The sequence below is a fragment of the Amblyomma mixtum genome, chromosome 7 (genome assembly GCF_055824585.1).
Source record: "Amblyomma mixtum isolate Tamu chromosome 7, ASM5582458v1, whole genome shotgun sequence".
Lineage (NCBI taxonomy): Eukaryota > Metazoa > Arthropoda > Arachnida > Ixodida > Ixodidae > Amblyomma > Amblyomma mixtum.
Genome location: NC_143018.1, coordinates 96,880,916 through 96,898,786, shown reverse-complemented (window position 1 = coordinate 96,898,786; position 17,871 = coordinate 96,880,916). Strand labels below are relative to the sequence as shown.

The 17,871-nt window shown below is 46.2% G+C and overlaps 1 pseudogene; it reads left to right on the top strand.

Moving 5' to 3' along the window:
• LOC149336920 (uncharacterized) overlaps positions 1–17,642 on the top strand; it is a 72,870-nt pseudogene extending 55,228 nt beyond the window's left edge.
• The last annotated feature ends 229 nt before the right edge of the window (positions 17,643–17,871 follow it).

The window sequence follows — 17,871 nt, the reverse complement described above, 5'->3', positions numbered from 1 at the left end:
TCCTTTTTTTCAAGCACGTGACGGGCGCTAATCACGTGGGCTGCTACATGTGTTGCAGGCCCCACCGCCCTCAGGCTCTCCTCTTTTCTAACTTACAACTGCTTCAATGTCTCCCTCTGCATCGTCATCATCATCATAGAAACTTTATCGTATGCAGAGGAATTTGGGTCTCGTAGGCCCCAGGGCCCCCGCACGTCCCCACTGCACTCAAACGTTCATGTTCCTCCGGACCATGACGTCGGCGGCACGGCTGGTTGCGATGGCCTGTTTGGCCGGTTCCGCGGAGCGCAGCAGGGTCTCCCATGCCTCCGAAGTGGTGAGGTTATTCAGGCCCCGCGGGGGAGGGTCCGCCGGGCAGAGGAATGGGATGTGGGAAAGGGTAGCGGAGGGATGCTGGCAGAGGGTACAGGAAGGGCTAGTGGAGTGATATCGGGATCGCAGATAGGGGGACGGGAGGGCGCGCCTCTGGAGGCGTCGCCAGAGCGTCTGGTGGTAGTTGTCTAGGGAGGGGTGGAGTGGAGGGTAGAGCAGGCACGCGGCCCGAAAGGCCTGGGTCAGATCGCTGAAGGAGTGCATGCGATCCCGCGTGAATCCCAGATCAGAGGCCGACGGTGCGCGGTTGAAAGAAACTCGGGGTAACGCATTGGCGGTCTCGTTACCGGGATTCCAGTAGTGCGCAGGCATCCATATAAGCTCCAAATGGCGGGGCTGGTGGGCGGCCGGCACCCGAGCTCAGTATGGTAAACGCAGGGACATGAACTCGCCCGCGCGCGAAATTTGGTATTGCGGTTTTGGAGTCCGATATTATGTAGCGGGATTCCGTGTGTGAAAACGCGTAGGCGATGGCGGCTTCCTCGGCTGCCTCCGAGGAGGTGACCGAGGGGAGGGGGGCAGTAGCAAGAGGCTGTAGTGAGGAGTTGGCGACGGCCACCGCCGCTTCCTCACCCGTGCACGCGGCGTCCACCCAATGGCATCCCATTCGCATCGCCCCCGCCCGGAAACTGTCTACCATACTTAATCTCAAATACCATCTTTATGCAGACGACATCACACTTTGGACCACCTACGGTAGTGATGGCGACATAGAGGGCAGCTTACAAAACGCCACCACACTCACACAACACCACGCCCAGAGCATCGAACTTACGTGCTCCCCAGAGAAGTCTGAGCTCCTTATTCTCTGCCCAACCACCAGTGGATACCCCACCGCACCCCTTGTCATTGAATTGAATGGCTCTCCCATCCCGGAGGTCGATACTCTCCGGGTTCTGGGGCTCCACGTCCAGAACAATGGCAAAAACCCCGTAACCCTCAATAAGCTCAGGCAGGTGACAGACGCTTTATCGCACTTCATCCGCAGAGTTTCGGGCCACCACGGAGGCATGAAGAAGCACGACCTATGTCGCCTCATTCATGCCATCGTCCTCAGCCGTTTCTTATACACAATTTCCTATCTCCGACTCACCAGACAGGAAACGGCCGCCTTGGATGTCATGTTACGCACTGCGTTCAAGACGGGCCTACACCTGCCAGTTAGAACTTCCACAGAACGCCTTCTACACCTGGGCCTCCCTCTGCATCTGTATAGTTCTCGTCGCCTTTTGCTGCGTCGTAGGGCTTGCCAGCACTCCACCGGCCTTCGGAAATGTTCACGACGCCAAAATTCTACGCGCCCCTAATTTGTGCGTTGTCGACTAGGTTTTTAATTCATTTTTGATGAAAGAAATGGCGCAGTAACTGTCTCGATCTAGGTGGACACCTCAATTGTGCCATGAAAGAACGATAGAAGGTGGGAGTGAAAGATAGAAGACAGCCAGGGAAAGGTGTCGCATTGCAGGGCTCTAGAATAATTCAGACCGCCTGTTGATCTCTCAAGTGCGCTGACATCGCGAAGCACACGGGCATCTTTTGCGCTTCGCCTCCATGGAAATGCGGCCTCCGCCTCCTAGTTCGAGCCTAGGAACTCCGGCTCACTACTGGAGTACCCTAGCCACTGAGCCACCGCGGCGGCTTCAGTGCACGTTAATTAACCCTATGTGGTCAAATTATCTCCGCGGCCCTCCCAAGCGGTCCTCCTTGCTATATTACTTTTTCACTCCTTCTTTCCTTTGTTTGCGGTCAGGTTGGGGTGTCAGTCGAGAAATAAGTATTTCGTTCCGCGGCTTTCGATTTCCGAAAAACAATTTTTTTTTGCATTTTAGTGCAGACTGAAAGCATGAAAAATGATGAAAGCTACCGTATCCTATGCAAAGCGAGTGAGATTCGCAGTTGATGACGCAACGCCTCAGCCTGAGGCGTTGGCCGAGAGGTTTCAAGCGTCGACAAGCAAAGAAACTCTGTTTACGCCAGCGGCGGCTCCAATCCCCTTTGGGGCTAAAGATTTTTCCTGCTAAATGCAATGTGGACGGAATTTTCGGATGTTCTCAGATGAGTTCGGAATCTGGTTGGGCTCTATGTTCGACCTGAGGTTCGCAACAGTTCTGAGCCGATCTTCGCCTGAAAATGCTTAGTTAGGGAGTGTAAAGCATTTCTTTCGTAATATCACCACTGAAATTGTCACCGCATAAAATCTTGCTCTGAATTAAACTTAAAGACAGGCTGAAGAAGCCAGCCGTTACCCCAAAAATACAGAACATAAACAATACATCATTACAAAAATTTCTCACTATGCTCCTAGGAACAAACTGGGATGTCATATATACCCCAGAAACCTCTGATGAAGCGTATAATAGTTTCCCGAATGACACTTAAAGAGAGGCTGAAGAAGTCAGCCGTTATCCCAATAATACAGAACATAAACAATAGCACATTACAAAAATTTCGCACTATGCTCCTAGGAACAAACTGGATGTCATATATACCCCAGAAACCTCTGATGAAGCGTATAATAGTTTCCTGAATGACACTTAAAGAGAGGCTGAAGAAGCCAGCCGTTATCCCAATAATACAGAACATAAGCAATAGCACATTACAAAAATTTCGCACTATGCTCCTAGGAACAAACTGGGATGTCATATATACCCCAGAAACCTCTGATGAAGCGTGTAATAATTTCTTGTCTCTATTTCTAAAAGCCTAACTCGTATCATTTATTTCAGTTCCTAGGCAAAAAGCAACAAGATCTCAGAAACCTTGGATATCAAAAGAATTCCTTAACATGATACGAAGGAAAGATAAATTGTTGAAGAAATTCATCACTACACGAGACACAAATGATTGCGAGATATTTTAACGCCATACAAAGAAAACCAATGCTTTTATACGGAATAAGAAGCCAGAGTACCTTTACAACCTTTTTCAGCCAGAGTGCAACTCTAAACTGGATGTTCTCTGGAAAAACATAAACAAAATTTTAAACCGTTCTAATACAGATCATAGCTTTAGCGAATTATCAATAAACAACTCCCTGGTTTCTGGTATTGAGTTGGCGGAGGCTTTCAATAATCATTTTGTAAGTCTAATTTCAAGTTCATATCATCCTGAGGCTACAAATGGAATCAATAGAACAGTGACAATTTCTACTTGAGTCCTACAAATGAGACAAATGAGACAAATGAGATTCATACAGCATTCATTTCTTTGAACAATAGCACGGTTCGTGATATCGATTATATACAAATTAAACCGATGAAATATGTTTTCTATCTAATCTAACCACCTCTTCCATTTATCTGTAATTTGGTTCTTTCCACAGGAAAGTTTCCTCCCTAAATGCAGGCATTAAAAGTAGTTGTTCTGTACGAGGGGGGGTGATAAAAATAACTTGTCGAACTACCGTCCCATATCTATACTACCTGTTTTTTCTAAGGCCTTAGAAAATTAATACAATCTAGAATAATTAAATTTGCAGACAATGTAATCTAATTAATTCCGCACAATATGGTTTTTGTAGAGGCTGATCCTCTGAACTGGCCCTCCTGGCAAAGAAAGAATTTATCCTGAAAGGCTTTGAAAACAAAGAGATGGTCACCGGTGTATACATTGACTACTCCAAAGCGTTCGACCGTTTAAATCATCAGACTCTACTAAAAAAGTTAGAAACATGGAATTCGAGGTATACCCTTAGACTTAATACGTTCGTACCTGGAGCATCGCACACAAAGAGTTGTAATAGGCAAAAATCTTTCCTTCTCTAAGCGTGTTACTACAGGCGTGCCTCAAGGAAGCATCCTAGGGCCTTTATTGTTTAATTTTTATGTCAATGACAGTGTAAACATTAGTACAAGGCCAGAATATATAATATACGCTGATGACAGAACACTTATTTCGAAACAATAATCACAGCCAGATTGTAAATAACATATATCAATCACTGGATAATTTAAACGCTTGGAGCAAATTGAATTCACTGTAGATTAATGTAACCAAAACAAAAGCCGTGTTTTTTTCCACAAGGCAGTTTCCAATGCCTATCATGCCCTCAAATCATAACCTAATTTTTGGCCACGCTCCTATTGAAGTTGTTGGTGAAATGAAAACACTAGGCGTTTATTTCCACAAAAATATATCCTGGGATAAGCACATAAATTAAATAATATCACGCTTAGCAAAAACAGTAGGTATTTTAGCAAAACTCTATTTCTTCCTACCGCCGAAAATTAAGCTACATATCTATAACTCGTTATTCTTGTCTCAACTAAACAATTGTTTCCTTGTATGGGGTACAACTACACAAACAAATTTAAATCGAATATATACACTACAAAAAAAAAGGCTATTCGCAATATAGCTGGAAAAGACTGCTACACTCATAACGCGTCCGCTTTTTAAGAATTTTAAAGTAATGTCCGCACAATATCTCTACTTGTATAACTTAGCAGTTCGCTACAAACAGCCCATAACTACCTCTGAGGGTGCAATGCTGTCGATCGCCAGTGAAACAACATTTACACGAACATACCCTTCGCGTTCTGCTCATAACTGGACGGTACCTTTCGTACGAACGACGTTTGGCGAGCAAATGCTCGCACATACTCTCCCACTCTCTTAAACTATTTTCGTGAAACTAAAGTTAATATTGAAAATGTTAATAAGAAAACAATACATTCATTCTTTCTCTCAGAAATGTAATTTTTTCTCTGGTTTCCTGCAGTGTGTTCTTCCCATGTCTTTTTTGTATTTTTGGGGTTTGTTGCTATGCACAATTGCTTTTATTCACTCATCATGCTTATCATTCACATTGTGCCTTTACCTGTAATACACACAAAAAAATGAACTATGTCCAGTAAGAGCTACAATGTCTGTAAATGTACTGGTACAACTGTTATAACCGACACCTCGCTGTCTTGCCATGTAATGGGGCCCGAGCGCCGTCAAGTGAATTAACGTTCACTTTTTGTCTCGGGTCCCTCATTTCTTACTGAAATGGAAATATACTTCAAACTTCGAACTCTCCAAACGTGCTAAAGCGCTTAGATTACATGGAAATGCAGCATAACCTTTGCTTTCTATCTGTTACTGAACCAGCTGCACCGTAATGCATCTCTGTGGTGGATTAGTGAGTATGGTCAGCAGGATGAAATGGAATCGGCAGGCGTGCATAAAAGCGTCGCAGACTACCGGCTGTGAATCAGAGCTTAGTGTGATAATCACCTGGCATAAGCAAAACAAAGCAAGGACGAAATGTTCTTGTTTCCTTCTCTCCATAACTCATATTGTTGGGAACGATGTCACCATGCGCAGTGAAGGCTTGCGCTCCTGGCTTGTCTAGCAGGCATTGCTGTGTATCCTTCCTCTCGAACAATGACGCTCATCTCATGTGCCATGCGAATGATATTGTCTTGACAGGTTAGTCCTGCTAGACGTCCTCCACTAGGCGCTGTGTTAAGCCATGCAGGGGCCTTACGCGGACTGTCTGAGCTGATCATGCTTACGGCCAGCACAAGACGACATGCTTAAAACCAGGATGGGTCTACATGACACAGTTTCTATATGAACAAATTTTGGCTATTTCGAAGAGTTACGCGCGCTGGAGAGGTAGCTTTGCCTGCAAGCTTTTCAAAAGCGCATGTATTTTGGCGCAAAGTAGGAAAAATGTGTTATGCCACAGCGCCGAGAGTAACCGTGTTTTTCGAATTTGAAAAACTGATATGGATATTACTTATGGTGGAATACACGTCCCTCAGCAATTAAAGGAACTAACAGTAATAGTTAAAAAGTGAACTGCTCAATATTAGTTAAATAGCCTGCTAGTTAGCACATCAGAGCTGTATTCTAATTTTGTACACCGCTGACAATGCTATGCCGAGAAAAGGGCTCTTCTAACTGGAAAAGCCTATATTTAAAAAATGTGTAAAATCTTAGGTGAAACGCCCTGTATACGTGGGCAGCTAGCCCACTACCCGGTGAACAGGTGAGCAGCCAGCCTGCCATAAAAGTGACATTATATCGACCGACAAACACACAATGTCTAAATGCGGGAATTGGCCACTATAAGTGCTTGCACCCTAAAAATCAAGCCTTAAGACGAGATATGCATGACATATTGATTGTTATAATGAAATCTTGCAATGTATAAAAAAATTGCTTTCAGAAGCACTTTTCCTTTGAAAAATGCATTTCTCCAGAATTACTGAGTACGATGTAGACATGCGAGGATGCTGCGAGCAAAAGTCCTGTATAAAGACGAAACTCATAAAGACAAAGTATATAAAACTTTATGGGTGGGTGCCTACTAGCTGGTAATCTTTCGGATCTTCATTCATATCATTTACTTTAAGTGAGTTTTTCTTGTCGCGCCGTTATTATGAATGCTCAGCAACTGCCCGACCCAGGTTTCTGTTTCGGCATATATATTTTACTGACTGTGGGACTATAGATGTACTTTTATTGTGCGTTTTCTGTGTACACTTGGGTATCATGTATTATAATTGCAGCGAAAAATATTAAAGCCATACCTGGTTTTTTCGACACCATACAGTTTAGCAGTGTAGAAGCTTGGGCCTATTGGTGGCGGATCATTACTAAAAAAGCGCGAACAAAAAAAAACACGCCGAGAGCAGACGAGTGCTGCTCGTACTCACATCTCTTCTGTGTGTTTTGTCTTGTTCGCGGTGTTTTAAGAAAGAAATAGTTTAGCCGCTGCGGTGGCTCAATGGTTATGGTGCTCGGCTGCTGACCCGAAAGACGCGGGTTCGATCCCGGCCGCGGCGGTCGAATTTCTTTGGAGGAGAAATTCTAGAGGCCCGTGTACTGTGCGATGTCAGTGCGCGTTAAAGAACCCCAGGTGGTCGAAACTTCCGGAGCCCTCCACTACGGCGTCTGTCATAGCCTTAGTCGCTTTGGGACGTTAAACTCCATAAACCAAACCAAACCAGAAATAGTTTACTTTTGTTGATCCCATTTCAGTTTCTTTTTTTTTGTTTTTGCACAATATGCAGACGCTACGCATTCTTAGCAGCTAATTCGTGGATGAGCATAAGTTTTTGATACAAGGAAATAATCTTTTTAAAGCGCCATTGACAGAAGACCGAAATTCATATCTGTAGATTGCTTACAGCGTTCTAATAAGAAACACCTTCCTTACACAGCGAATATCATGTAAGCCTCAAAAGTTGAAAGCATCAAATACAGGTATCATAGAGAGAGCCTTCTTCACTTCAAAACCGAGATGCGAATACATGAAGTAGTCTTTGGGTGCAGATGTGTGAGGCTAGGCAGGAACGCCGCAGCGGTGAGGGCCACAACCACGCAATTCCTAAAAGTCTCATTGACGTCATTAATACGAACTTCAATGCAAAGGCACGAAATAACATCCCACTCAAAATTTGTCAGCAGCACTGCGAAGTACCTTCCAGATTTCCACACATTATGAGCAGAGCTACAAAGAGACACAGATTTGAATTGAACTTAGGAGAAAAATTGGATGAACGGGCTCTAACAGACACTTTAAAACTAAGGTATTTGTTTGGGCTAGTCGGTAAATTGTTAAAACTGAAGGCACAGCGCACGAAAGACAGGACTAAGGCACGGACAAACACAGCGCTGACTTGCGACTAAAATACTTTATTGCTCGCACGCAATAAATAGGCGAAAAAAGGAGCACAATCAACAGATACAGCATCAGTGATGATTGTCAAGAAACACACCAAACAAAAGCACACAATCGCACCCTACACAGCGTACTTAACTGCTAAGATAGTCAATTTCTTTTTGTGTTAGCGTGACGGAAGGCTTGCTGACGCAATTGTCAAGACCCCGGTGAATTAAAAGAGCTTCAACTATTTCCCGCGTACGTTGGTCCTTATGTTTATATACTATTGTAGTACGGCTCAAAAAAAGGGGTGCATTTACAAGAAAGCAAATGTAGAGCCAAATTGCTTTAGGGGGGTGGTTTTAGGGAGCGTTTATGCTCACTTAGGCGATCATTTAGGCAGCGCCCTGTCTGGCCAACATAACACCGCCCACAGGATAGCACAAAGCCGCCGCGGTGGCTCAGCGGCTATGGTGCTCGGCTGCTGACCCGAAAGACGCGGGTTCGATCCCGGCCGCGGCGGTTGAATTTCTTTGGAGGAGAAATTCGAGGCCCGTGTACTGTGCGATGTCAGTGCACGTTAAAGAACCCCAGGTGGTCGAAATTTCTGGAGCCCTCCACTACGGCGTCTCTCATAGCCTTAGTCGCTTTGGGACGTTAAACCCCATTAACCAACCAAACCAACCAATCAGTCTTATACACAACATTTTTACGGCACTGCACATATGGTGATTAGTGATTTTTTTCACATTCGGCAGGTGGTGGTCCTTCACGGTTGACGGTCTTACACAAGCGCTGCAGCTTGTTAGGGGCAGAAAAGAGGACTCTGACCCCAGCTTTTCCGGCAATTCTTTTCAGGCTATGTGACACCTTGTGCACATAAGGTATCACCGCGAAGTTTCGGTTTTCTGCAACAAGGGAACTCGTTGTTTTCGTCCTGAATTCGGCAAGAATCTTCTCCGCTACAGCGCTCAGGATGTGGTCTGGAAAGCCGGCCTTCTTCAGCCTCATGATCTGGCATCTGAAGTGTAGGGTACGATTGTGTGCTTTTGCCTGTTGTGTTTCTTGACAATCATCACTGATGCTGTATCTGTTGACTGTGCTCCTTTTTTCGCCTATTTATTGCGTGCGAGCAATAAAGCATTTTAGTCGCAAGTCAGCGCTGTGTTTGTCCCTGCCTTAGTCCTGTCTTTCGTGCGCTGTGCCTTCAGTTTTGACACTTTAAAATTTCGTAGTGTTATTTCTCCCTGACTCAGATTTTGAGATATTCTATACCGCTTTCCTCCTCGAACACGCTTGTGACGGTTATGGTCTCGTCGGCTTCGCATGCATATTTTACAAGAAATATTATATTTTTGCGGTACTCTAGGATCCATTGTGGTTATCTTATAATACGATGGGCTATTTTACTTTTAACTTCACTACCCCGCCTAAGATAAATCTTGCACGCAAGCAAACTAATAGTGCAAGGGAAGTTGTAATGCTTGAGTTTATGCGTGTATATATCCTTCAAATTTACACAGACGCTATTTCTGGTAAAGTTTCCCCCAGGAAGGCAAGCAGTTAGATGTTGGATTCGCTCATATAAAAGGCGGGAATTAGTAGAACAAGTCTGCAAATTTAGTCGGGTGCAAGCGAAATGGGCAACGTTAAGAGCGATCTGCATAATTTCGACTGTGAATTTCTTGTTTCGGCGCAGCTGGCTTTTTGCATAAAAGACAAACCTAGGCAGCCCTATTTAATGTACACGTTCAGAAAGGAGCCTAAATGTCCTGCAACCTTTCTTTCGCTTCCCTTCTCTCCAGCAGCGGCAGGAGAATTAAAATGGTAGGCGTTGCTCTCGGGCGAGCCACCGCGCGTTTTCGTAGAACAACCAGGTCATTAAGGCCACCTACAATATATATAGAAAAAGCAGGAATGAGATAATGAGCAGAACTGCCGCTTTTAAATTCCCCTGTTGCATTCCGGTAGCAGAAGCCTGCAAATTGCATACTCTATGCTTTTGGTCGGGTAAAATAAGTTTTATTTTTAATTTCCTGTCAAGTTTTCAAAAGAAACTTTTGTTTTATTGCGCTTAAAGAAACCTTATTTTCTTTATTCCTTTATATTTTGATCAGCCTTATGTCGTTTCTGCTCGAAAAGCGGTCGCTGAGGCAAAAAGTTATACAGATCTGAGAGCTTGACTAAGACCACAAGAATTTATCGGAACGACAGTAACTTGTGCCATCGGGATTCTTAATTTTTTCCTCTCGACACAACTTTCTGGAAAGATAGCAATAGGTGAAAATGTTAAATTGTGGCTATATGTGTTTTCTTTTTTAATTATCCCTTAAAAGATTGGGAATGAGTATTTCTGGACTATTTTGCTTTGAAACTGCTGGCTATATGCGTTTTTAGACGCAGGGTGCACGCTCTGGGTCCTGAATTCTAGTTCTAAAATGCCTGCCGACATCCTGAGCTCAAAAAGCATCTGCGAACTTTGTTACAGAAGTCATCATAAGGTGTGAATTAATGAAATAAGGCAAAAGTTGCTATTAAATGTTTCAGGTGTCTGCTCGTTTACGAAGCCAATGATACGAAAGAGCGATAACTTTTTAAGAGCAAACAGTCCAAGTGGCTTTTATAATAAGTCGGCTAGAAAGACTAACAGACTAACAGGCAAATGGCTGGACAGGTGGGCGGACGAAGAGATGGACGGACAGATGGATGGGTGAGTGTGTTGTGCTACCATAAGCATTGACAATGGAAGGAAGGCGAGATTGTTGTCGAGCACGAACACTTTGTTCTCGGACAGAGCCAGCATAGCTGTCAGCTGGCCACTCTTCACCCCTCGCTCTCTCGTCAGCAAGTGAGAGACGCACTGCTCCATAGTTTCGTGTGTAGGAATCATGAATAGCCGTCTTACAACCACGTTGCTATTTTAGTCGGGCTAATTCTAGACAACACAGACAAGGGTTGTCTACAACAAGTTACAGACAGAAACTCACACAAAGAGTTTCAGGGAGTGCAGCTCAAGATTGTAAAAATGGGACGTGATTGCTTCTCTGCACAAGCATTGCCTGGAAATAACCAGTCATCAAGTAGGATGTTAACGAGCTCAGAGACACTGGAGTCCTGAACTTTTGTCCTATTTAAATATATCCTCGGAACTCCGTGCATTCATCATTGGAATAGCCCAGTCGGAGAAGTCATTGCTCAGCTGTTTCAAACGCACAGCGCTGTCTTGAGAAAAAATGCAATAGAATGTGTACCTATAATAGCAGGAATACATACGCAAACACGGGTGATCTGGAACTCACCTCATCTTGTGATGGCGATGTGGATGGATGGATGGATGGATGGAAACAACTTTATTACACAAAAGAAAAAAATTCTTCCAGGGTGGTCCCCTACTGGTCCAGGAGTCCACGGGCTTGTGCTTCACGTAAAGCCCGATCCACCAGCCATTTCTGGCCGGCGGGGTGAGCGGCCCGTAAAGCAGCCTCCAAGGAAGAACGAGGGGGATTGGGGATGATGGGTACCGCCTTTGGGGAAGGACATTCCCAAAGGTAGTGGAAAAGTGTGGATCTGGGCACGCCACAGGTGGTACAATCAAGAGGAAAGGTGGGGTGAAAGCATGAGAGACGGTGGTGGGAAATAAAGCAGCCTGTCTGTAATTGTCGCCATGTGGCGCTGGATGAGGGCGACAAGGTACTGTGGGGTGGTGGCAGTGTCATGCGGCTGCGTTTGTAGAATGTTGTGCTTTGATGATATGTAGAGAGGACCGATGGGGCCTCTTTCGCAGGGTTGGGTGCCTGAATTAACGTTTTGGTGGAAGCTACCAGCGTGATGGGCTACTACTTCGAGGAAGAAGTGAAGGCTAGAAAGTTAAACACTTGTCTGCGACGTGAAATAAGGAAACGCTACAAATTGCTGATTGAGTGAGAAAAAATACAGCCGGAAGGCTTCGTAATGTTCGTTCGTGCATGCTGCCGTCCCCTGGTTAGTGACGCGAAAGGCGACTGGATTTGTTAGACATAATTATTCTACGACGTTCAAGATTTCGGCAAGTGTTCTCCGCGCTTTGCTTCAAAAGTTCTTCGTCGCCTTAAAATTGAACTCAGCTAAGGGCTGTTGGGATACCAATCTTTTATAACCGCCAAGCGCCCTTGCTGCTATGGCTAGCAAAGAGTTGTTTCTTGTTAAGGTCAGAAGTCAGCCAAATAAACAGCAGCAGTTTCACGGCAGTAATTTGTCTGTAGTCAACTACTTTGCCCGTGTTATTAATAGATCTATGTGACGTTACATATAACTGAAGCATGAAGAAACTTTCAAGAATGCTTGCAGGCTTGTGCGTCAGGAAAAAAGTCTCGGTGGCCTTCCTATCACCTCAAAAACCTTAAATCCAAATGAATCAAATCTACCAGCTTAGGCGATATTAAATTTTGCGCAAATTTTCCTACATACATGTTGAGGCGCGGTATTGGTGATTTGTTTTTCCGACAGTAGCTGATAATTGGTACATCAGTTGATTTGGTTCGAAGAAGTTCATAGCTTATGCGCCTTTGTTCTCTGCGTGTCGTCTCTGGAATTTCTCTGTGCAGATCTTTAGCCATATATCACCAACTACGCCGCACTATTACCCTACTGACCCCTTCGCAAGGCCGACCACCGCTAGTATGATGCGCCGCCACTAAGTGATGACATATCACTATCCCTTTGACGGCCACGGGACACCAATAGTGAAATAACGTTGTGAATGCCTTTTAAGGGAGCTGAAATGTGTTGGCTGCTACGCTAGAAAGGCCGCAAGTGGAGATTACAAGAACACAGGGTTCTCTCCGCCTCCACAGAGATCAATTATCATAAGCTACTTCAGGAAGCAGTCACCGCTAGTTAAATAAAAATCTAAGGCCCCACACTACATCAAAACGGAAATCATTTGCACGTTGAGTGGCAATTTGTACTGTCTTTCGAGAGACAGTTTCGCTGGGCTGTAAAATTATTTACAGGTGCCCACAGTACAGAACGCAAGAACACAAAGGCTCTCGCACGAAAGCGAAAAGCCCAAGATAACTTTTCCTCCCAAATCGTTATTCAGTGAAAATTAGCCCATAATTCCGGCCGGCATATCTTTGTTTCGGGCTCCTCTGGCAATAGTCGCCCAAACTGCATGAGTGCGAACAAGTGCATTATCTCCTCCAGCGCACAACGGTTCACATCAGGTTATTGAAGCTAATGGCGTCTTCAGCTGAGGCGCACTGCCTCATGGCCGGTGCTCAGTAAGTGACGTCAAATGCGACACTTTCGGCACATTCCTTTGTTACTAAGCCGAACGTGTGAAACGCTCGCAGAGTGCTGTCGCACTTTTTGCCCTATGTGCTGCGTTGCCTCCGAGACTCTAAAAAATATCAGGGGCCATCCTTACGAGCTGGCGGCGTCGACGGCCACGTAAGAAATTTGCACAATCAGCAACAACCTCTTCAGTAAACGCAAGCGGGGCAGTGCTTCAACTACATATATGTTCGCAGAAACGGTGGGAAACACGGGACCCACGAGCAAGCTCGCAAAATGCTGCAATTATGGAGGTGCAGGCTTGTCATACACCGTAAAACGGCGTTATGCTTGCGGGTTTCAATGCGTACTCTCTAGAGCAGCCAGAATAACTTCCGAAAATATCTGTAGAGTTTTCTCAGTACAATCAATCCAATTCCGTCCGAAGCATGAGTTAATTTTTTTCATCCTCCACGAACACGACGAAAAATATCGACACAAACTTACAATTGTCTCATAAGGGCAAGGCAGACAGACGGCTTGTCGGTCAGTCGCTGCGTGATTGCAGCTTGAATAGATGCATTCCAGCTGCTATCATAATCTACACTTCCTCCTCTATTTTTCCTATTTGTCTAAGCTTCCTGCCAGCCATGCTATCGCGAAGGTCTCTGCGTCAAGAGCGTCGTCTGCTCGAGGCGCCTGCTCGCACGCGCTGATCCACGGGATTGCACCAGGCTGCACTGTCGGTCTCTTCGCTGGCACGGAGATGCGCGCTCGTGTCGTGCTCATCCCATTAGAATGTACAGCACTGCGCGGATTTGTGCCTGCCGAATGTGTGGCAGTGCGCAGAAAACTCCATGAGTGCCGTCCGGCGAAAACAGTATAAGTCATTAACGCAGTTCTAGGCAATGAAACCTGTCTGACCGGCCAGAATACTTTGAGCGCAGAGCGCATTTCTGTATCGCTTTAATACTAGCTTGCTTTATAATCGGATTCGTTAGTTTTAGCGCCGTACACGCGGTGTTTTGCAGCAAACTGTGCAGTTGCCCATTGTTATTGAAACTAGCTCCAAACTTTTGGCAGAGCTCGCGAGATCAGGCCCTTTTTTCTACGATAATGGGAAAACAAACCAAAACCAAGGAGACAACATACGACTTTTCACCAGATCGCTCTTCGGAGCCCCCTGCCGTCCTCGCCACTGAGTTTTTTTCATGCGGGAGAGAAAAAAAAAGGCACTGACGTAGAGTCACGTGGGAGCAGCGAGCGCCCACCCAAACTGGTTTGCCGGTGTCTGGCGCCTCTTTCTGTTCGAACACCACTCCGTTCCGTTGTGGTCCCGGATTCGCTCTCTGCTCGCGGATGCACCCTCGGATGCCCCGAATTGGAAGCACCCTGCATTCGAGGCACCCTCGGATGCCCCGAATGCACAATTAAGATTTGTGTTCATGAATTCCCGACGTGTGTGTGAAAGGAAACATTGTTTTCTCTGTACTCTTGTTGCAGCTGTCAGTGGAATGCTCATCATAATTGTATTATGTATTGTTGTGCGCACATTCACTGAAAGCAAAAAATTAGCGATAAAAACAAGGTCGCTCTCCGAAATAGCGATGCATGCACTCCAGAGTGGTTGGGACCAGGATTTGGGCTGCTCTCGCTGCACTTTGTCCAAATGCGCCAAGAAACCTTTCACACGGCCCTTTAATAACCCTACAAAATGTCGTGGCTATTATAAAAGCTGTTACACGTGATGACATCTGCTCCAAAATTACCTTTTAGCGTATGGCGATTGGAAGAACGATAAATTTTTAGAATTGCACGCTAACTGATAACGCCGCGTGCTAGCTGTGACAATTACTAAAGACTGTAAAAAGAAGCCTTGCGACGTTTATCGGCAATACCTGCCTTAAGAAAAGGATCTGCTCGATAATTGAGACAAATAACGGGTTGCAAACAGAGAAAGGCGAAGAATCTAAGTATGTGCAGTTCGCTAGCGTACCCAGAACAATTGCGTTTGATATGCTTCAAAACTTTGGTCATTCAGTGCACCTTTGTATTATTTACAAGTTGTGCAAAGAAGGTTTACCACAGTAATCAGTTTCCGCTGCGCTGCCTTGCAGTTCTATAGCCTGCACTAAGTTTTGTTCTTAGCAGTGCTTCGAGATAAATTGTAGCTAGCTTTCATCAGCACAACAAAACAGAGAGACTCAATAGTTCCCCAACTTTCTTTAACCAACCAATGCGTATCAATCTGTGATCTGTGTTTGGCAGAGCTGAAAACGAGCACTTCAGCCAATATTAATTAAGTCAGTTAACAGAACTATGGACGGTATTGTAAAGTTTTAGTTTGCCGATGCTAACACAAAAACTGTGCCGTCGCATTTCATGTGAACGAATGACAGCGTTTATACAAAAAAAAAATAAAAAATTCAACATAGCTTGCAATAAAAAAAAAATGAGTGGCGCTGGCGACTGTGGTGGTGGCGCTGCTGCAGTGGCCGGCGCAGCGAAGATGACGACGGTGTGGAGTGCGCGTGGAGTGTAGGGGGCCGTAGCAGTGTTCGAACGATCCCTGCCTGCCTGTGTGCACACCTGTTCGCGATTTGGCTGTTGATGCGCAGCGACATATAAAGGTGGCATAACTAACGGGCCCATTGGTGTCTTTGACGGGCGCGGCGAACCACCACATTTTGGCGAGCCTGCCAAGAGAGGTGCTTACGTGCAGCTAACGCACCCGTCAAGGAGGACATCATGAATCTCGAGAAGTTGTTAGCAGGGAAGGAAATGGCCATGAGCGAGGCTGCGTTAAAAGAGTGGGTTGACGAAGAACGTTTCTGGGAGAGGGACGAACGTGCCTGAGAGCGTGAGGACCGCGCTAAAGAGTCGGGGCTACGCGCTCAAGAGACTGAGCGACTCGCCAAAGAGTCGGAGCTGCGTGCTAAAGAACATGAGAGGGAGCTCGCAAGAATTCAAGGCGAACAGCGTCTGCTGGAGTTGCGATTGCAATTATTTGCTCGTAGCCAGGAAGCGCCGCCTACTTCAGGTTCGGACGCTCCCAATAGTGTGGCGCGTGGTGTAACGGGGACTGCGTCCAGCCCGCATAAGTTGATTCCACCGTTAAACGAGGCGCGAGACGATTTGGGCGCGTACTTCCAACGGTTCGAGTGTGTCGCGTCGCGCCATGAGTGGCCGCGTGATAAATGGGCGCTTTCGCTCAGCCTCTGTCTTACGTGGGAGGCTCTAACTGTGCTCGGTCGGCTTGACACTGTTGCTGCCCTGGACTACAATCAGCTGAAGCAAGCGCTTTTACAGCGTTTTCGCTACGCCGCGGAGGGATATCGCGAAAAATTCCGCAAAGCTAAGCCGGAAGATAACGAGTCAGGCCGTCAATACGCAGCGCGGCTGTCGGGATATTTTGATCATTGGCAAGAAATGGGCAATACAGAAAACAAGTACGTGAGTTTGAGGGATGTTGTGATCGTCGAGCAATTTATGAGTGGGTGCAGCCCATCTTTGCATGTTTTCCTTAAGGAGCGAAACTGTGTGACACTTAATGTGGTTTCACAAGCTGCAGATCACTTCGTGGAGGCTCAGAGTTTGGCCAATTTAGGCAAAGATAAGATTCCTAAGGAGCCGACCGATGCTCCTGTGGGGAAAGCAGAGTCATCCCAGAAGAAGGGGAAGGCGGACCATCGCTGCTTCCTCTGCGGAAAGACAGGACACTATGCCTATGAGTGTTGATCTCGGACGCGAAGTGTGCCGGCTTGGACTTGCTGGAAATGTCAAAAGTCTGGCCATCGCGCAGACTCGTGTCCCAAGAAAAGAGGCGCACAAGGTCAAGCTTCCTGCATGTTTGCTGCAGAGAATGGAATAGCTACGTCAGAAGGTACAACCGCATATGTGGTTCTTCAGGATGGTGAAGGCATCCCCATCGTCAATGCGACTGTAACCCGTCGGGCAAACGGGCAGGCTTGTGTGATGCCAGTCGCCAAAGAACTGCTGAAAATCAGCCCGTTTGTGTGCTCCGGGACACTGGCTGCAACACAGTTGTTGTCCGACAATCCTTGGTTCCGGACGCAACGCAATGTTTACTGGATCGAAAAGTCCCGTATTCCTGCTCGACCGCACCATTCATTACCTGCTGGAAGCTACTGTCCTCCTAGACACACCCTTCTTCACCGGCACGGTTCGAGCAAAATGCATGGCTGACGTTTTATACGATGTGGCTCTTGGGAACATCGAGGGTGTGCTGTCTCCCTTCGACCGAAGACAGCCTGAGCTTCTCGGCCCTCAAAGCAAATCTCGGAGTGCAGAGCCTAAATCTTCTGAGTGGAGCAACGTCGTCGCCGCCGACTGTGGAGGCGATCTCTCATCATGTGCCCATCGAGACAAATCGACGCCATCAGGACGTGGTGATTAACCGGAAGCGTGGACCAGAGGGAGAGAAACTTCCGTGTTGGGTCCTGAACCTGCACATTTGACAAATGATATGGCAGGTTTGTCTTGCACCTACGAGACAGACCCGATGATAACGGTTGCGCAGGCGAAACATCCAGCGCCTGATTTAACAGTGGTAACGACGTCCGCTACAGCCATGAGCCGCAGTCTGCTGCAAGAGTTCCAGCGCAGCGAGAATCGTTACGCCCTTG